The 17,227-nt window shown below is 42.9% G+C and overlaps 1 protein-coding gene across 38 annotated transcripts in view; it reads left to right on the forward strand.

Moving 5' to 3' along the window:
- Window positions 1-17,227, forward strand: part of SLMAP (sarcolemma associated protein) — a 207,738-nt gene that overhangs the window by 79,290 nt on the left and 111,221 nt on the right. The window contains exon 1 of one of the 38 annotated variants that reach the window (XM_066351607.1): window positions 9,714-9,830. The exons of the other annotated variants lie outside the window; for them this stretch is intronic. The gene's annotated coding sequence lies outside the window, so the exon portion shown is untranslated. Of the gene's footprint in view, window positions 1-9,713; window positions 9,831-17,227 lie in introns of those variants that run through there. 38 annotated transcript variants of the gene reach the window in all.

Below are 17,227 nucleotides of genomic sequence, written 5' to 3' on the forward strand. Positions count from 1 at the left end.
TTGCCTTTCATTCAGATCACCACTCTCACACATAAGTACATTCTTACCAGCTGACTGTGCCTAACTATATTTCTCACCAGCCTCTCAAAATTTTGGTACTTAATTCATACTCTCTTAGTTTATTGTCAGTGTCGAGTTCCTCTGCATTTGATTTTTATAGATGTGCAATCTTTCTGAGACAGGTGCCAAGTAAATGTTATAGACTGACTGATTTGCCTTAAAGGGGTGGAGTTAGAATTGAAATAGGCTCTTTTTATTGTGATTGCTTCAGGAAAACTTCTTAAACAAAGTGGGATTTCATAAGTTTGGACTCAGAGACCAAAGAGTGTTTAGTCTAACTAAGTAGGAGAGGAGTTTTGAAGGAATGACTCAAATCTGCAGTATCTATGAGACAAGAGCAATCTACTTTATATATATATATATATATATATATATTTGTTGTTGTTGTGGCAGTGACAGAGTTAGAGAGAGGGACAGATAGGAAGAGACAGACAGGAAGAGACAGACAGGAAGGGGGAGAGATGAGAAACATCAATTCTTAGTTGTGGCTCCTTAGTTGTTCATTGATTGATGTCTTGTATATGCCTTGACCTGGGGGCTACAGCAGACCAAGTGACCCCTTGCTCGAGCCAGCGACCTTGGGCTCAAGCTGGTGAGCCTTGCTCAAACCAGATGAGCCTGCGCTCAAGCTGGCAACCTCAGGGTCTTGAACCTGGGTCCTACGCATCCCAGTCTGACACTCTATCCACTGCGCCACTGCCTGGTCAGGCTGCTTAATATATATATATGCAAGAGAGAGAGGGAGGAAGGGACAGACAGACAGGAAGGGAGAGAGAGGAGAAACATCAATGCATAGTTGCAGCACCTTAGTTCATTTGAACCTTAGTTTCTTAATCTAAAAAATGGGAATGGTATTATCTACTTTGTAGGATTGTCATGAGAAGAGCCTGAACATATAGCATGCAGTCAATAAATGGTAACTATTATTATAGATTAGGTATTGGTTTAGCCCAAGAAGACATTTGTAGGTGTAAATATGGCTAATAGGAGTGATGTCATAAAAAATGGCAGAGAAGGAAGCTTCAAAAATTGGTCCCGCCTGACCAGGCGGTGGCGCAGTGGATAGAGCATCGGACTGGGATGCGAAAGACCCAGGTTCGAGACCCCGAGGTCACCAGTTTGAGCGCGGGCTCATCTGGTTTGAGCAAAAGCTCACCAGCTTGGACCCAAGGTCGCTGGCTTGAGCAAGGGGTCACTCGATCTTCTGAAGGCCCATGGTCAAGGCACATATGAGAAAGCAATCAATGAACAACTAAGGTGTCGCAACGAAAAACTGATGATTGATGCTTCTCATCTCTCTCTGTTCCTGTCTGTCTGTCCCTATCTATCCCTCTCTCTGTGAAAAAAAAAATTACAAAAAAAAAATTGGTTCCTTCATCAAAACTATTAAGCTAGCATGAATTGTCTGAAGCAGTTAATTTAGAACTCTGGAGTCTGGTCAGATACTTGCTGCATCCAGCAGAGTGCTAAGTAAAAAAAGACTGGTAAATTTTTGAGAATTTTGGTGTTTTGTATAGTGGCTACCATATTTTATTCTCTAGCCCTGCAGCATGCAGCTGTGAGTATTGTGACCCGTTGTTTCGAGTGTGACTTGCTTGTCCTTTAGAAATCAGAGTTGTGTGTTTTGACCATTGTTTTTGATTGATGAGGAGCTGGTCATTGTTTCAAACACTACAAGTCTAGTACCTTCTCTGGCAACTGTCAAGGGGATTTAAAGAGACAAAACACCCCACACCACCCCCTCTTTTTTTTTTTTCCTTATTAGCTCTTGGCATTTAAGGAAATCTCTGTCAGGTCACTGGCTGACTGGATATAATAGAACAGAGACTTCAATGACAACACACCATAAGAAATACAGTCTTTGCAAAAGGAAAAAGTTTGGAAAAGTCACTAAACAGACAACTGCAGCCTTCGAGCAATGAAGCCCAACTGTTTGTGGTGCAGTGAATAGAGCATGGACACAGAATACTACAGTCACTGGGTTTGAAACCTGACGTTATTGGCTTAATCATGGACTCCCTGAATTGAGCGTGAGCTTGCCAGCTTGAGTGCAGGATCATGGACACCAACCCAAGGTCACTGGCATGAGCCCAAAGGTCACTGGCTTGTGCCCAAGGTTGCCAGCTTGAGCACAAGGGGTCACTGGCTTAGCTTGAACAGTTGCTGATCTGATCTCCAGTCAAGGTCCAAAGCAATCAATGTACAATTAAAGTGAAGCAACTACGAGTTGATGCTTCTCTCTTTGCCTCTTCTTTTCTCCCTCCCTCCCCTCCTTTCCCTGTCTCTCCTTGACTCTCTTCTCTCTCTCTTCTTTCTGTTTTGCAAGAGAGAGATAGAGAAAGACAGGAAGGGAGAGAGTTGAGAAGCAAACAACTTGCAGTACTTTTAGTTGTTTATTGATTGCTTCTCATACATGCCTTGATGGGGGGAGTGCTCCAGCCAAGCCACTGACCCCTTGCTCAGGCCAGCGACCTTTGGGCTCAAGCCAGTGACCCTGGGATTATGTCAACTATCCCATGCTCAAGTAGGCAACCCCACGCTCAAGCTGGTGAGCCTGCACTCAAGCCGGTGACCTCGGGGTTTCAAACCTGGGTGGACTCTATCCAGTGCGCCACCACCTGTTAGGCATCTCTGTCTCTTTCAAAAGAAAGAAAAGAAACATTAACAATCCCTAAGAGAGAACCTAATTTCTAGAGTTACTGCATTATAATATTAAAAAAGTCCAATTCTCAACAAAAAATTACCATTCAAATAATTAGGGAATTATGGCACATTCACAGGAACAACAAATTGATAGAACTCATTCCTGAGGAAGGCCAGACATTGGACTTATTAGCCAGAGACTTTAACTATTTTATATATGCTGAGAATGCTGAAGAAAACTATTGACAAAGAACTAAAGGAAATCAGGAGAGTAATTTATGAACAAATGGGGAATATCAATAGATAGAAATTGTGAAACGTATAGTAGGTGAAAATAAAAATTCAATGGAAGTTTTTGTAGCAGGTTTGAGCAGGAAGAACGAATTAAAAAAACAAGACAGCCCTGGCCAGTTGGCTCAGCGGTAGAGCGTCGGCCTAGCGTGCGGAGGACCGGGGTTCGATTCCAGCCAGGGCACACAGGAGAAGTGCCCATTTGCTTCTCCACCCCTCCGCCGCGCTTTCCTCTCTGTCTCTCTCTTCCCCTCCCGCAGCCAAGGCTCCATTGGAGCAAAGATGGCCCGGGCGCTGGGGATGGCTCTGTGGCCGCTGCCTCAGGCGCTAGAGTGGCTCTGGTCGCAACATGGCGATGCCCAGGATGGGCAGAGCATCGCCCCCTGGTGGGCAGAGCGTCGCCCCATGGTGGGCGTGCCGGGTGGATCCCGGTCGGACGCATGCGGGAGTCTGTCTGACCGTCTCTCCCTGTTTCCAGCTTCAGAAAAATGAAGAAAAAAAAAAAAACCAAGACAAAACACCTGAAGAATTCAAATTGAAATTACCCTGTCTGAGGACCAGAGAAAATGATGAAGAAAAATAATAGTACCTAAGGGACTTACGGGACACTACCAGTATACCAATCAATGTATATATTATGGAAATCCCAGAAAGAGAAGAGCAAGAGAAAAGTGCAGGCCCTGGCTGGTGGCTTAGTGAATAGAGCATTGGCCTGGTGTATGGAACATAGGAGAGGTGACCATCTGTTTCCCTTGCCCTTCTCCACTCCTCCTGCAGCCAGTGACTCAGTTCAAGCGGGGCCCCAAGCGCTGAGGATAGCTCCGTTGGTCTGGACGCACCGGCCTCAGGCACTGATGTAGCTCTGTACTTGAGTGTCAGCCCTAGATGGGGTTGCTTGGTGGATCCCAGTTGGGGTGCATGCAGAAGTCTACCTCACTATCTCCCCTCCTCTCACTTAAGTAAAAAAAGAAAGTGAGAGATTGGGAGAAAAAAGCAGAAAAAAAATATTTAAAGAAATAATAACTAAAAAGTATTTTATAGTTTTATATTTTATATTTAGGTCTTTGGTCCATTTTAAATTAATTTTTTGTATTTGGAGTGAAGTAAGATTGAACTTCATTATTTTGCATGTGGTTATCCAATTATCCTAGCACCATTTGTTGAAGAGACTAGTCTTTTCCCATTGACTAGACTTGACACCTTTGTTGAAATTAATTTGGCTATAGATGTACAGGTTTATTTCTGGACTGTTACTCTCTTTATGTCTAGCCTTATGGCAGTATCACACTATTTTGATTACTGTAGTTTTATATAAGTTTTGAATTCAGGAAGTGTGAATCCTCCAATTTTGTTCTTTTTAAAGATAGTTTTGCCTATTCAGAGTCCATTGCAATTTCATATGAATTTGAGGATCAACTTTTCAATTTCTGTAATAAAAAGGCTGTTGAAATTTTGATAGGAATTGCATTATCACTTTGGATAAAACCTTCACAGCCATGGCTGGATAGCTTGGTTGGTTAGACTAGAGCTTTGTCTCAAAGCGCAGAGGTTGCCAGTTCAGTCCCTGGTCAGGAGACATACTATGTTCCTGTCTCTCTCTCTCTCGCCCTCCCACTCCCTCCACACCTTCCTCTCTCTCTCTCTCTCTCTCTCTCTCTCTCAAATCATTTTAAAAAGCCTGACCTGTGATGGCGCAGTGGATAAAGCGTCCACCTGGAATGCTGAGGTCACCAGTTTGAAACCCTGGGCTTGCCTGGTCAAGGCACATATGGGAGTTGATGCTTCCAGTTCTGCTCCTCCCCTCTTCTCTCTCTCTCTCTCTCTCTCTCTCCCCCCAAAATGAATAAATTGAAAAAACAAACACAGCCTGACAAGGCGGTGGTACAGTGGATAGAGCATCGGACTGGGACACAGAGGACCCAGGTTTGTAACCCCTAAGTCGCCAGCTTGAGTGCAGGCTCATCCGGCTTGAGCATGGACTCTCCAGCTTGAGCGCAGGGTCGCTGGTTTGAGCATGGGATCAGAGACATGACCCCATGATTGCTGGCTTGAGCCCAAGGTCGCTGGCTTTAGCAAGGGGTCACTCACTTTGCTATAGCCCCCCAGTCAAGGCACATGAGAAAGCAATCAATGAACAACTACAGAGCTGCAGTGAAGGATTGATGCTTCTCATTTCTCTTCCTTCTTGTCAGACTGTCCCAATCTGTCCCTCTCTCTGTCTCTGTCACAAAGAAACAAAACAATAATCATTTAAAAAATAAATAAAATAAAATAAAGTCTTTCAGTCCGTGAACATGGGATGTCTTTCTACTTATTTAATTCTTTAATTTCTTTCAATAGTATTTTGTAGTTTTCCATATACAAGTTTTTTACCTGTTTCATTAAATTTATTCCTAGGTATTTTAATTAGATGCTGTTGTAAATGGAATTGCTTTCTTTTTTTAAGTTATATTTTTTATTTAGAAATTAAATTTAATGGGGTGACAGTGATCAATAAGAGTACATAGGCTTCAGGTAAACATTTCTATAGCATATGAACTGTTGATTGTGTTGTGTGACCATCACCCAAAGTCACTGTATATTTGTCCTTATTTTCTCCCCTCCTTCCCCTGAAAACTACTTCACCTTTATCTATGTCCATGAGTCTCAGTTTTATATCCCACCTATACATGAAATCATATAGTTCTTAGCTTATTTCACTTAGTATAATGTTCTCAGGATCCATCCATGTTGTCATAAATGGCAATATTTCACCATTTCTTATGGATGAATAGTATTCCATTATATATATGTACCACATCTTCTTCATCCAATCCTCTGTTAAAGAACACATTGGTTGTTTCCATGTCTTGGCCATGGTGAATAATGCTGCAATGAACATGGGATTGCATGTGTCTTAACATACCAACATTTTTAAGTTTTATGGATAGATACCCAGGAAAGGGATTGCTGGGTCCTATGGTAACTCTATTCTTAATTTTTGGAAGAACCTCCATACTGTCTTTCATAATGGCTGTGCCGGTTTACAATCTCACCAACAGTGAATGAAGGTTCCTTTACTCTACAGCAGGGGTAGTCAACCTTTTTATGCCTACCGCCCACTTTTGTATCTCTGTTAGTAGTAAAAATTTTCTAACCGCTCACCGGTTCCACAGTAATGGTGATTTATAAAGTAGGGAAGTAACTTTACTTTATAAAATTTATAAAGCAGAGTTACAGCAAGTTAAGGCATATAATAATAATTACTTAGCAAGTACTTTATGTCGCATTTTTGCTGTTTGGCAGAATAAATCTTTATAAAACAACTTACTATAGTTAAATCTATCTTTTTGTTTATACTTTAGTTACTCCACTACCACCCACCATGAAAGCTGGAACACCCACTAATGGGCGGTAGGGACCAGGTTGACTACCACTGCTCTACAGCCTCTCCAACACTTGTTATTATTATCTGTCTTGTTGATAACAGGCAATCAGACAGGTATGAGGTAGTATCTCGTAGTTTTGATTTGCATTTCACTAATAGCTAGCAAAGTTAAGCATCTTTTCGTATATCTGGTTATTGTTTGTAAGACTTCATGGGAGAAGGGTTTGTTTAGGTCCTCTCATTTTTAATTGGATTGTTTGTTTGTTGAGTTTTGTGAGTTCTTTATTCATTTTGGATATTAACTCTTTTTTTTTTTTGTATTTTTCTGAAGCTGGAAATGGGGAGGCAGACAGACTTCCGCATGCGCCCGACCGGGATCCACCTGGCACGCCCACCAGGGGGTGATGCTCTGCCCATCCAGGGTGTCACTCTGTTGCGACCAGAGCCAGTCTAGCACCTGAGGCAGAGGCCATGGAGCCATCCCCAGCGCCCGGGCCATCTTTGCTCCAATGGAGCCTTGGCTGCGGGAGGGGAAGAAAGAGACAGAGAGGAAGGAGAGAGGGAGGGGTGGAGAAGCAGATGGGCGCCTCTCCTGTGTGCCCTGGCCGGGAATCGAACCCAGGACTTCCGCACGCCAGGCTGACGCTCTACCACTGAGCCAACTGGCCAGGGCTTGGATATTAACTCTTATCAGAGCTGTTGTATGTGAATATCATCTCCCATTTAGTTGGCTGCCTTTTTATTTTGTTTCTGGTTTCTTTTGCTGTGCAGAAGATTTTTAATCTAATATAGTGCAATTCATTTATTTTTGCCTCTACTTCCCTTTCCTTTGGGGTCAAAGTCATAAAATGTTTTTTATGGTCAAGGTCCATAAGTTTAACACCTAGTTTTTCTTCTATGTAATTTATTGTTTCAGATCTTACACTTAGGTCTTTTATTGATTTTTGAATTAATTTTTGTGCATAGAGGCAAACTGAAGTCAAGTTTTATTCTTTTGTGTGTGGCTTTCCAATACAAGTAGTTTTCCATATACAAGTTTTTTTTTACCTGTTTTATTAAATTTATTCCTAGGTATTTTAGTTAGATGCTGTTGTAAATGGAATTGCTTTCTTAATTTTCTTTTTGGGCTGTTCATTGCTGCTGTATAAAAACACAATTGAGCCTGACCGGGTGGTGGCGCAGTGAATAGAGCGTCAGACCGAGATGCGGAAGACCCAGGTTCGAGACCCTGAGGTCTCCAGCTTGAGCGAAGGCTCATCTGGTTTGAGCAAAAGCTCACCAGCTTGAGCCCAAGGTCACTGGCTCGAGCAAGGGATTACTTGGTCTGCTGAAGGCCTGCGGTGAAGGCACGTATGAGAAAGCAATCAATGAACAATTAAGGTGTTGCAATGCGCAACCAAAAGCTAATGATTGATGCTTCTCATCTCTCCGTTCCTGTCTGTTTGTCCCTGTCTGCCCCTCTCTCTGACTCTCTCTCTGTCTCTGTAAAAAAAAACAAAAAAAAAAACAACAAAAACCCCCCACCACAATTGATTTGTGTGTTCATCTTCTAAGCTGCGATATTGCTGAATTCACTTATTTGCACTATTTGCTTTTTTGTAGGTTGTGTGGGATTTTTCACATATAAAATTAGTCTTCTGTCAGTAGATGTAGTTTACTTATTTCTTTCCAGTTTTTTTTTCTATTTCTAGTGGTACCTTACACAGAATGTTTAAAAAATGTTTTTTTCTATTACAGTTGACATTCAGTATTATATTAGTACAGCATAGTGGTTATAACTTATAAAGTGGTCCCCCATAAGTCTGATACCCAACTGGCACCATACATAGTTACTAACAATATTATTGACTATTTTCCCTATGCTGTACATTACATCCCCATGACTGTTTTTTAACTTCCAATTTGTACTTCTTTATTTATTCATTTTTTTTTTTTTAGAGAGGAGAGAGAGAGGGAGAGAGAGAGACAGAGAGGGAAAGAGAGGAGAGAGAGACAGAGAGAGAGAAGGGAGGAGGAGCTGGAAGCATCAACTCCCATATGTGCCTTGACCAGGCAAACCCAGGGTTTTGAACCGTCCACTTCAGCATTTCCAGGTCGACGCTTTATCCACTGCGCCACCACAGGTCAGGCCCAATTTGTACTTCTTAATAATGCCTTCACCGTTTTTCATCCAGCCCCCTTAACCTCCTCTCATCTGGCTACCATCAGTTTCTCTGTATCTATGTGGTTCCTTCTGTTTTCTTTGTATTGTTTTTTAGATTCTACATATATATAAAATCCTATGATATTTATCTTTGTCTGATTTATGTCACTTAGTCTAATAACAAATGGTAAGATTTCATTTTTTTTTTTTTTTTTGTATTTTTCTGAAGCTAGAAACGGGGAGAGACAGTCAGACTCCTGCATGCGCCCGACCGGGATCCACCCGGCATGTCCACCAGGGGGCGACACTCTGCCCACCGGGGGGCGATGCTCTGCCCCTCCGGGGCATCGCTCTGTTGCGACCAGAGCCACTCTAGCGCCTGGGGCAGAGGCCAAGGAGCCATCCCCAGCGCCCGGGGCCATCTTTGCTCCAGTGGAGCTTCGGCTGCGGGAGGGGAAGAGAGAGACAGAGAGGAAGTAGAGGGGGAGGGGTGGAGAAGCAGATGGGCGCTTCTCCTGTGTGCCCTGGCCAGGAATCGAACCCAGGACTTCTGCATGCCAAGCCGACGCTCTACCAAAGATTTCATTTTTTATGGCCAAGTAATATTCCATTGTATATATGTACCACATTTTTAAAATTCAGTTGTCTATTGATGGGCACTTAGGTTGTGTCAATATCTTGACTATTGTAAATAATATTGCAATAAATATAGGGAAGCATATATCTTTTCAAATGAGCATTTTGGATTTCTTCAATTCCTTCCCAATTTGTATGTCTTTTATTTCTTTTTCTTGTGCCTAGCTAGAACTTCTAGTATTGTATTACACAGCATTGGTGAATGCAGGCTTCTTTGTCATGTTCCTGATCTTAGGAAGAAAGCTTTCTGTCTTTTATGGTTGAGTGTTGTGTTACCTGTGAGTTTTTCATAAATGTTCTTTATCATGTTAAGGAAGTTTTCTAGCTTTCTCAGGCCTTTTTTTTTTTTTTCATCAACTGAGATGATCGATGATCTCATGTGTTTTTTTTCTTTTTTCTGTTAATGTGGTACATTGATTGACTTTGTTATGTTGAACCACTTGGGATAAATTTCACTTTTTTAGCCAGTCACTTATTTTTTAGCTTGGGGAAGTTCCCAGTTAGGCTAAAAAGAGATGAGAGCCTTGCGTCAGTCCATCAGGTTGCTCCCAGACAGGTTAGAACAAACACAATGATTTGAGATTTGGTCTGCTTTGCTCCCTCTGGCACCAGTAACCAGGGTCCCACACTGGGAATGCAAGCTCGTGTCTTCAGGACTTCTGTTGTACTAGGGAAGTGGATGGGACTAGGGTAAGTAATGCCACAATGATTTCCTGCCATTTTTAAGTTGACTTTTTCTTAAGTATTCACTGGCTTCTGTACAACACTATTCTCCAGAGTTCTAACAAAGTTAGTTCTCATGGTTCTTGCTTGTTTTTCAACATTTCTGAAGGGAGCTGGGAGCTTAGAGCTGTCTCTTCAACCATTTTGCTGATATCACTTTCTTAATTTCTTTAAAAAGTCTTTTTTTAAATTTACTGATTTTAGAGAGAGAGGAAGGGGGAGAGCGAGAGAGAAAGAGAGAGAGAGAGAGAGAGAGAGAAACATCGGTTTGTTATTCCACTTATTCATGCATTCACTGGTTGATTCTTGTATGTGCCCTGATGGAATCAAACTCGCAACCTTGGTGTATTTGGGACAATACTCTAACCGAGTTACCAAGCCAGGGCCTTAATTTTTTTTTTTAAACTTTCCTCCTTTTTACCTTTTATTTCCCTTAATGTATTATTATACTTAACCACTCATGTTCTTCTAGTTTTGTATTCTTTTCTGGAATGACTTTTCTCTGTTCTTCTTATTCTTTGGAGTTCTTTCGCCTTTTTTAGAATATTATAATTGTGATTTATATTTTTCTTTCATGCCTTGAATTAATTTTTAATGTCTTTTAGCTTGTTTTAAAGTAGTAAATTATAATTTTGATGTGTGCCCAAGGTCTGTCTTTCATTATCTGTAGGGATCTTATTCTGCTCTTCAGTGTCTTTTTTTCTTAAAATAACTGTATCAGATGAGACCTTGACATTTTTTCTGTTGCTTTTTTTTTTTTTTTTTGTATTTTTCTGAAGCTGGAAACGGGGAGAGACAGCCAGACTCCCACATGCGCCCGACCGGGATCCACCCGGCACGCCCACCAGGGGGCGATGCTCTGCCCCTCCGGGGCGTCGCTCCAGCGCCTGGGGCAGTGCCCAAGGAGCCATCCCCAGCGCCCAGGCCATCTTTGCTCCAGTGGAGCCTTGGCTGTGGAAGGGGAAGAGAGAGACAGAGAGGAAGGAGAGGGGGAGGGGTGGAGAAGCAGATGGGTGCTTCTCCTGTGTGCCCTGGCCGGGAATCGAACCTGGGACCTCTGCACGCCAGGCTGACGCTCTACCACTGAGCCAATTGGCCAGGGCCCTGTTGCTTATATTTATGTGAAATTTGTTTTCCTGAACTTTTAGAAGGGGTCATGATTCAGGGTAACTTTTCTGTCATAGAGCTCCCTCTTCTGGTTTTTTGTTTTTTAGTAAAATGTTAAGAAATATGGCAAACTTAGTTTTCCTTTCTTTACTTTTATGTGGACATTTTCTTTCCTTTTCTCTATTGTTTCTGTTTTGCTCAATTTTCGTCCCACACCTTGTAGCTTTCCCTCAGTATGGAGCCTCCAACCAAAGCTTGGGGGGGGGGTTCTGTTTTGGTTTGTTTTTAGAGAAAAAGCGAGAGAGAGAGAGAGAGAGAGAGAGAGAGAGAGACATGGGAGAAGGGCAGAGATGACCAGAGCTTCACTTAGTTGCTTATTGATTGCTTCTCATATGTGCCTTGACCGGGGCTCAAACTGAGCCAGTGACACCTTGTTCAAATCCATGACCCTGCATTGAAGCTGGCGAGCCCATGCTCTAGCCTGTGACTTTGGGGTTTTTTTTTTGTTTGTTTGTTTGTTTTATGTATTTTTCTGAAGTTGGAAACGGGGAGGCAGTCAGACAGACTCCCGCGTGCGCCCGACCGGGATCCACCTGGCATGCCCACCAGGGGGCGATGCTCTGCCCATCTGGGGCGTTGCTCTGCCGCAACCAGAGCCATTCTAGCACCTGAGGCAGAGGCCACAGAGCCATCCTCAGCGCCCTGGCCAACTTTGCTCCGATAGAGCCCTGGCTGCGGGAGGGGAAAAGAGAGACAGAGAGGAAGGAGAGGGGGAGGGGTGGAGAAGCAGATGGGCGCTTCTCCTGTGTTCCCTGGCCAGGAATCGAAGCCGGGACTCCTGCACGTCAGGCCGATTCTCTACCACTGAGCCAACCAGCCAGGGCTGACTTTGGGGTTTTGAAGTGGAGCTCTCAATGTCCTGGTTCAACACTATCTCGGGGTCAGGAACCTGAGGCTCGCGAGCCAGATGTGGCTCTTTTGATGGCTGCATCTGGCTTGCAGACAAATCTTTAATAAAAAAAAAATAATGTTAAAAATATAAAACATTCTCATGTATTATAATCCATTCATTTCCTACCGCTCATGTTCATGGTTGCTGGTGGCTGGAGCCAATCACAGCTGTCCTCTGGGACACCAAATTTTTATTGGATAATGCGTAAGGTACATGGTTTGTTGTATGGCTCTCATGGAATTACATTTTAAAATATATGGCATTTATGGCTTCCTCAGCCAAAAAGATTTCCGACCCCTGCTCTATCCACTGCGCCACCATTGGTCAGGTGGTTAGGGCGTTGATTTTAAGAATTTATTATGACTCATACTACTCCATCCTTTTCCAGAACTTACCTGGCTAAACCTTTCCAGTTTTCAACTTATCTCATACTGGCCATCATACTGTCCAGTAAATACCTGGTGACTATTTTGATGTTCTCCTTAAGTTTCTCAAATGCCCCATTGCTTCCCTTGTGTCCTAATGCACAGATGCTTATATCATGCAGGTTCTGTGGCTGCCGAGGTTTTCCTATAAGGTTCATGTGGATACCTTGTCACTTACTTTTGTTGTAACTGTTGTCTATAGGATTTTAGTTTTGCTATCATAGTAAAACACTGTTTAGTTTTAGTTTAGGTGGTGATCTGGATAATTAAAAATAGATGCTACAGCATCTGCCATTAAAAATCCTAATCCATTCTGCATGCATATTTTAAAAATTTCCCTGTATGGCTTGACTGGTGGTGGTGCAGTAGATAGAACATTGGCCTGGGATGCTGAGGTCCCAGGTTCAAAACCCTGGAGTATCTGGCTTGAACGCAGGCTCACCAGTTTGAGCATAGTGTCATGGGCTTGAGCATGGGGTAATCAACATGATCCTATGGTCGGTGGCTTGAGCAAGGAGTCACTGGCTCAGCTGAAGCCTCCCACCTCCCAGTCAAGGCACATATGAAAGCAATCAATGAATAACTAAAGTTATGCAACTATAAATTGATGCTTCTCATTTTTATTCCTTCTGGTCTCTTTCTCTCTCCCTTTTCCTTTATCTTTTTCCACCTTTCTCCCTCTCTCATTAAAAAAATAAAACTAATAAATAAATGAAAATTCCCCTATGAGGACATAGTTTCTGACCTCTGGCCTATAGCATGTCTAATATGTCTGTGCTTTGATCTGAAGCTTTAGTTCTAATATTAATTTATTGGTGTTTGGATATTGTGAAACTTATCAATGTAGAAAAGGCTAATAAGAACCAGTTTATCATAATAGTGGAAATGAAAGTATTTACTGTTTGTAACAAAGTTGAAAATGACTCAAAATGTATTTGTTTATGGAATGAACAGCAGGAACTTCCTGTTCAGAAGGCCAAAGAACAAATTATGCAATCTGTGAAGTGCTGTGCCTGTGTCATTGAAGGTAATCAACATGGTCCCATGGTCAGTGATCAGCAAGAGACCAGGAAAAGGGTCCTGGGTCACGGACATCTTTCAGTGCAAGGATCACTGTCAATGCCTGATATCTGGGAGTTTAATATTCATTCAGGAGAAAACAAAGGGTTAATTCGAGTTAAAGCCTGAACACAATGAAAGTTGAACTTTGGCCACAGGCTACAGATGGTTTTATGAACTCTAGGTTGCTTACACACCTCAACGTAAAAATAAATGGCTGCTGGTTGGCTATGCAAGCACTCAAGCTGCTTTTGGGTGTTCCTTGGGCTGGTAGGAAATATAGTTAAAGCTTCAACAGGATTTTCTTTAAGTAGACAAAACTGATTTCTTTGGGATATGTAGGGGCAAGCCTGACAGAGGAAGGTTTATCAGCATAGAGGAGAAAGACATAACGGGTTTGAAAGTGACAAAGGGCCAACCAACATATTGTCTTACAGGAAATACATCCAGGTACTGTATGCATACTCCTTTCTCAGTCCCTTGCAAACAAGTTGATTTCTATATATGTACCTTAAAAAACTGATTCATGAATAATGGCAGAGTATTTCATAGGTGTTGCAGAACTTTTTTTTTTTTTTAAGTGAGAGGCTGGGAGGCAGATACAGACTCTCGCATGCGCCCTGCCAGGGATCCACCGCAAGCCTCTGCAGGGTGATGCTCTGCCCATCTGGGGCTGCAGTTCTATTGCTCAGCTACCGAACTATGTTAGCGCTTGAGGCGGAGGCCATGGAGCCATCCTCAGAGCCTGAGGCCTACTTTGCTCGAACCTTTCAAGCCCTGGTTGCAGGAAGGAGAGAGAAGGGATGGAGAAGCAGATGGTCGCTTCTATGTGCCCTGACTGGGAAAACCTGGACTTCCACATGCCAGCTGACCCTCTACCACTAAGCCAATTGGCCAGGGCTAGAATCATTTTTCATATCAATTTTTCAAAGCAGCCAAGGATGGAAGGTTAAATCATACCAATAAAAATATTTCTTTAGGGAAATAAACAAATGATGTCTAGCTCTACATAAGCACAGAGACTCAGGATCATGAGTGGAGGTTAGTGTGGCTGAGAGGGATGAGGGAAGAGAGTGGTGGAAGTGAATGAGTTTGGAGAAAGAACCAAGAGCCAGATTATGTGGGACTTTATAATCTGTAATGGTGAGAACTTTGGACCTTATTCTAAGGTGTGTGGAAGCCTTTAGGTTGAGAGCAAAGAAAGAATGAGCAACTAATATAAATGATACATGTTCTAGCTAAATGGGTACCAAGGTACTGTGGAGTGTGTTAGATAGTAATATAGGTGTGCCAGGATGAAAGAACCTGGGTTAATATTGTTTTAATTTGAAATTTTGTGGTGGAGTTATGTAAGAATTACGATCATGAGATACTGAGACACACACACCTTTCTGTTTTCCAAAGTTTGCTAAATAGTACTGAACCTCATTTCATGTATTCTTATTTCTTTTCTGTTCTCTTTAATGTTTAAAATAAAATGCTAGTTGTAGCCTGCTAAATTAACTTAGTAACACTAATGGATCAGAATTTGAAGTTTGAAAACCACTGTAAATATAGTATAATCCCTTTATTTGGTTTTCTAAGGCATACATTACTGAAAAATGACCAAACCAAAATACAGATATTGCCACATTTCCCAAGAATATATTTATTAAAAAGCAAAAAACAAACTTCCTTATGCAGTGTAATGGTAGGCTCCAGTCTAGAAAGATTTTTGAGGCTAAGTGGTCTTACTTGAGTGTATTGCCTGTGCTCTTCTCCCTGGTGTGGAATGTTAAGGCCTATAAATTTCAAAAGGACTTGTAAAATATTAAAACAATTTTTTTATTATGGTCTGTAATTAAATATACAAACTGTTAGCCAAAGTAAGAGTTGATGATCTCTTTTTTTTTTTATTTTATTTTTTTTTTTATTTTTCTGAAGCTGGAAACTGGGAGAGACAGTCAGACTCCCTGGGAGAGACAGTCAGACTCCCGCACGCGCCCGACCGGGATCCACCCGGCACGCCCACCAGGGGGCGACGCTCTGCCCACCAGGGGGCGATGCTCTGCTCCTCCAGGCGTCGCTCTGCTGCGACCAGAGCCACTCTAGCGCCTGGGGCAGAGGCCAAGGAGACATCCCCAGCGCCCGGGCCATCTTTGCTCCAATGGAGCCTCGGCTGCGGGAGGGGAAGAGAGAGACAGAGAGGAAGGAGGGGGCGGGGGTGGAGAAGCAAATGGGCGCTTCTCCTATGTGCCCTGGCCTGGAATCGAACCCGGGTCCCCCGCATGCCAGGCCGACGCTCTACCGCTGAGCCAACCGGCCAGGGCCTGATGATCTCTTTTGAATTATAAACAGAGTAAGTTATTTATAGACAGCCTGGTGGCCTTTATATTGTCATCTGAGAATTAATAATATGTCATTTTTGTATTTTTGCAAATTGCTTATTCTTTTGTTGTGTTTCATTTGGGAAGAGAGCTTGTGGGAGGAGTGAAGGATAAACGAAACATAAAGGTCAATGTGAAGTAATGGAAAAGATGGTCCTTTTAATTGTTATTTGCATCCTTGTTCTGTGAACTTTGGAAAAATACTTGCCTGTGCCTCACTTTTCTCATTTATAAAAGGTAGTGATACATACCACAGCTTTTTTTTTTTTTTTTTTTGTATTTTTCTGAAGCTGGAAACAGGGAGGCAGTCAGACAGACTCCCGCATGCGCCCGACCGGGATCCACCCGGCATGCCTACAGGGGGCGATGCTCTGCCCATCTGGGGCGTCGCTCTGCCACAACCAGAGCCATTCTAGCACCTGAGGCAGAGGCCATGGAGCCATCCTCAGCGTCCGGGCCAACCTTGCTCCAGTGGAACCTCTGCTGTGGGAGGGGAAGAGAGAGACAGAGAGGAAGGAGAAGGGGTGGGTGTTGGGCAGATAAAATGTATTATGCTCACTTTGTTAAAAATGGCGCTGCCCACGTGAAGCCGTTGCCCAGGTGATATTAATGTGTGTCTCTGTGGGCAGGTAGAATCCTTGTAGCCTGGTGCTTGGTTTTGGGATTAAGCCTTTCCCACCCGTTTTGATGTGGGGCGGTACAATCCAATCATGCCTCAGAGAAGTGTCTTTGTATTAGAGACTTCCCTATTTTGTATATTGGATTAAAGGTTTGGAATCTACACTATAAAATGGAGGCAGAATGAGAGCTTGCCCTTTTGGTTCCTGGGATGATTAGCATGAGAGAGCAGAGGGAGCAGAGCAGAGAGCTTGTGCAGTTTGTATCTGGGATAAGGAAGGAGATGGGGAACTGAGGAGAATAAGGCTGGTGAGCTAGAAACCTTTGATTCTAGGAAACTCAGATAAATCAGTAGCTTTGTGAGCACTGAATGTGAGTGGGTTTTGGAGCCCAGTGTGTGTTTTTACTTGCCCGCCGGGTGCAAGCTAGAATTAAAGAAAATGGCCTATCAGTTCTTGGCTCCATTGTTTCTTTACCGACTGTCCGAATCCAATGCAAACCTGCATGGGCCGGGTGGCTGCTGTGTTGGTGGCCGTGGCTTCTGGCTTTACAGAGGGGTGGAGAAGCAGATGGGCGCTTCTGTGTGCCCTGGCCGGGAATCGAATCCAGGACTCCTGCACGCCAGGCCTATGCTCTACCACTGAGCCAACCGGCCAGGGCCCACATATCACAGCTTTAATGTTAAAGTTAAATGAAGGCCTGGTGGTATGACATGTAGTTTAATAAATATTAGGGTTTTTTTCTTTCTTTTTTCCCTTAAGGAGGAATTCAGTGAAAATATGTTGCTAGAATAAGCAGGCCTGGAGAGTGTAGAAAATTTTTAAAGGAAACATATAT

This window comes from Saccopteryx leptura, chromosome 10 (genome assembly GCF_036850995.1).
Source record: "Saccopteryx leptura isolate mSacLep1 chromosome 10, mSacLep1_pri_phased_curated, whole genome shotgun sequence".
NCBI classification, from domain to species: domain Eukaryota; kingdom Metazoa; phylum Chordata; class Mammalia; order Chiroptera; family Emballonuridae; genus Saccopteryx; species Saccopteryx leptura.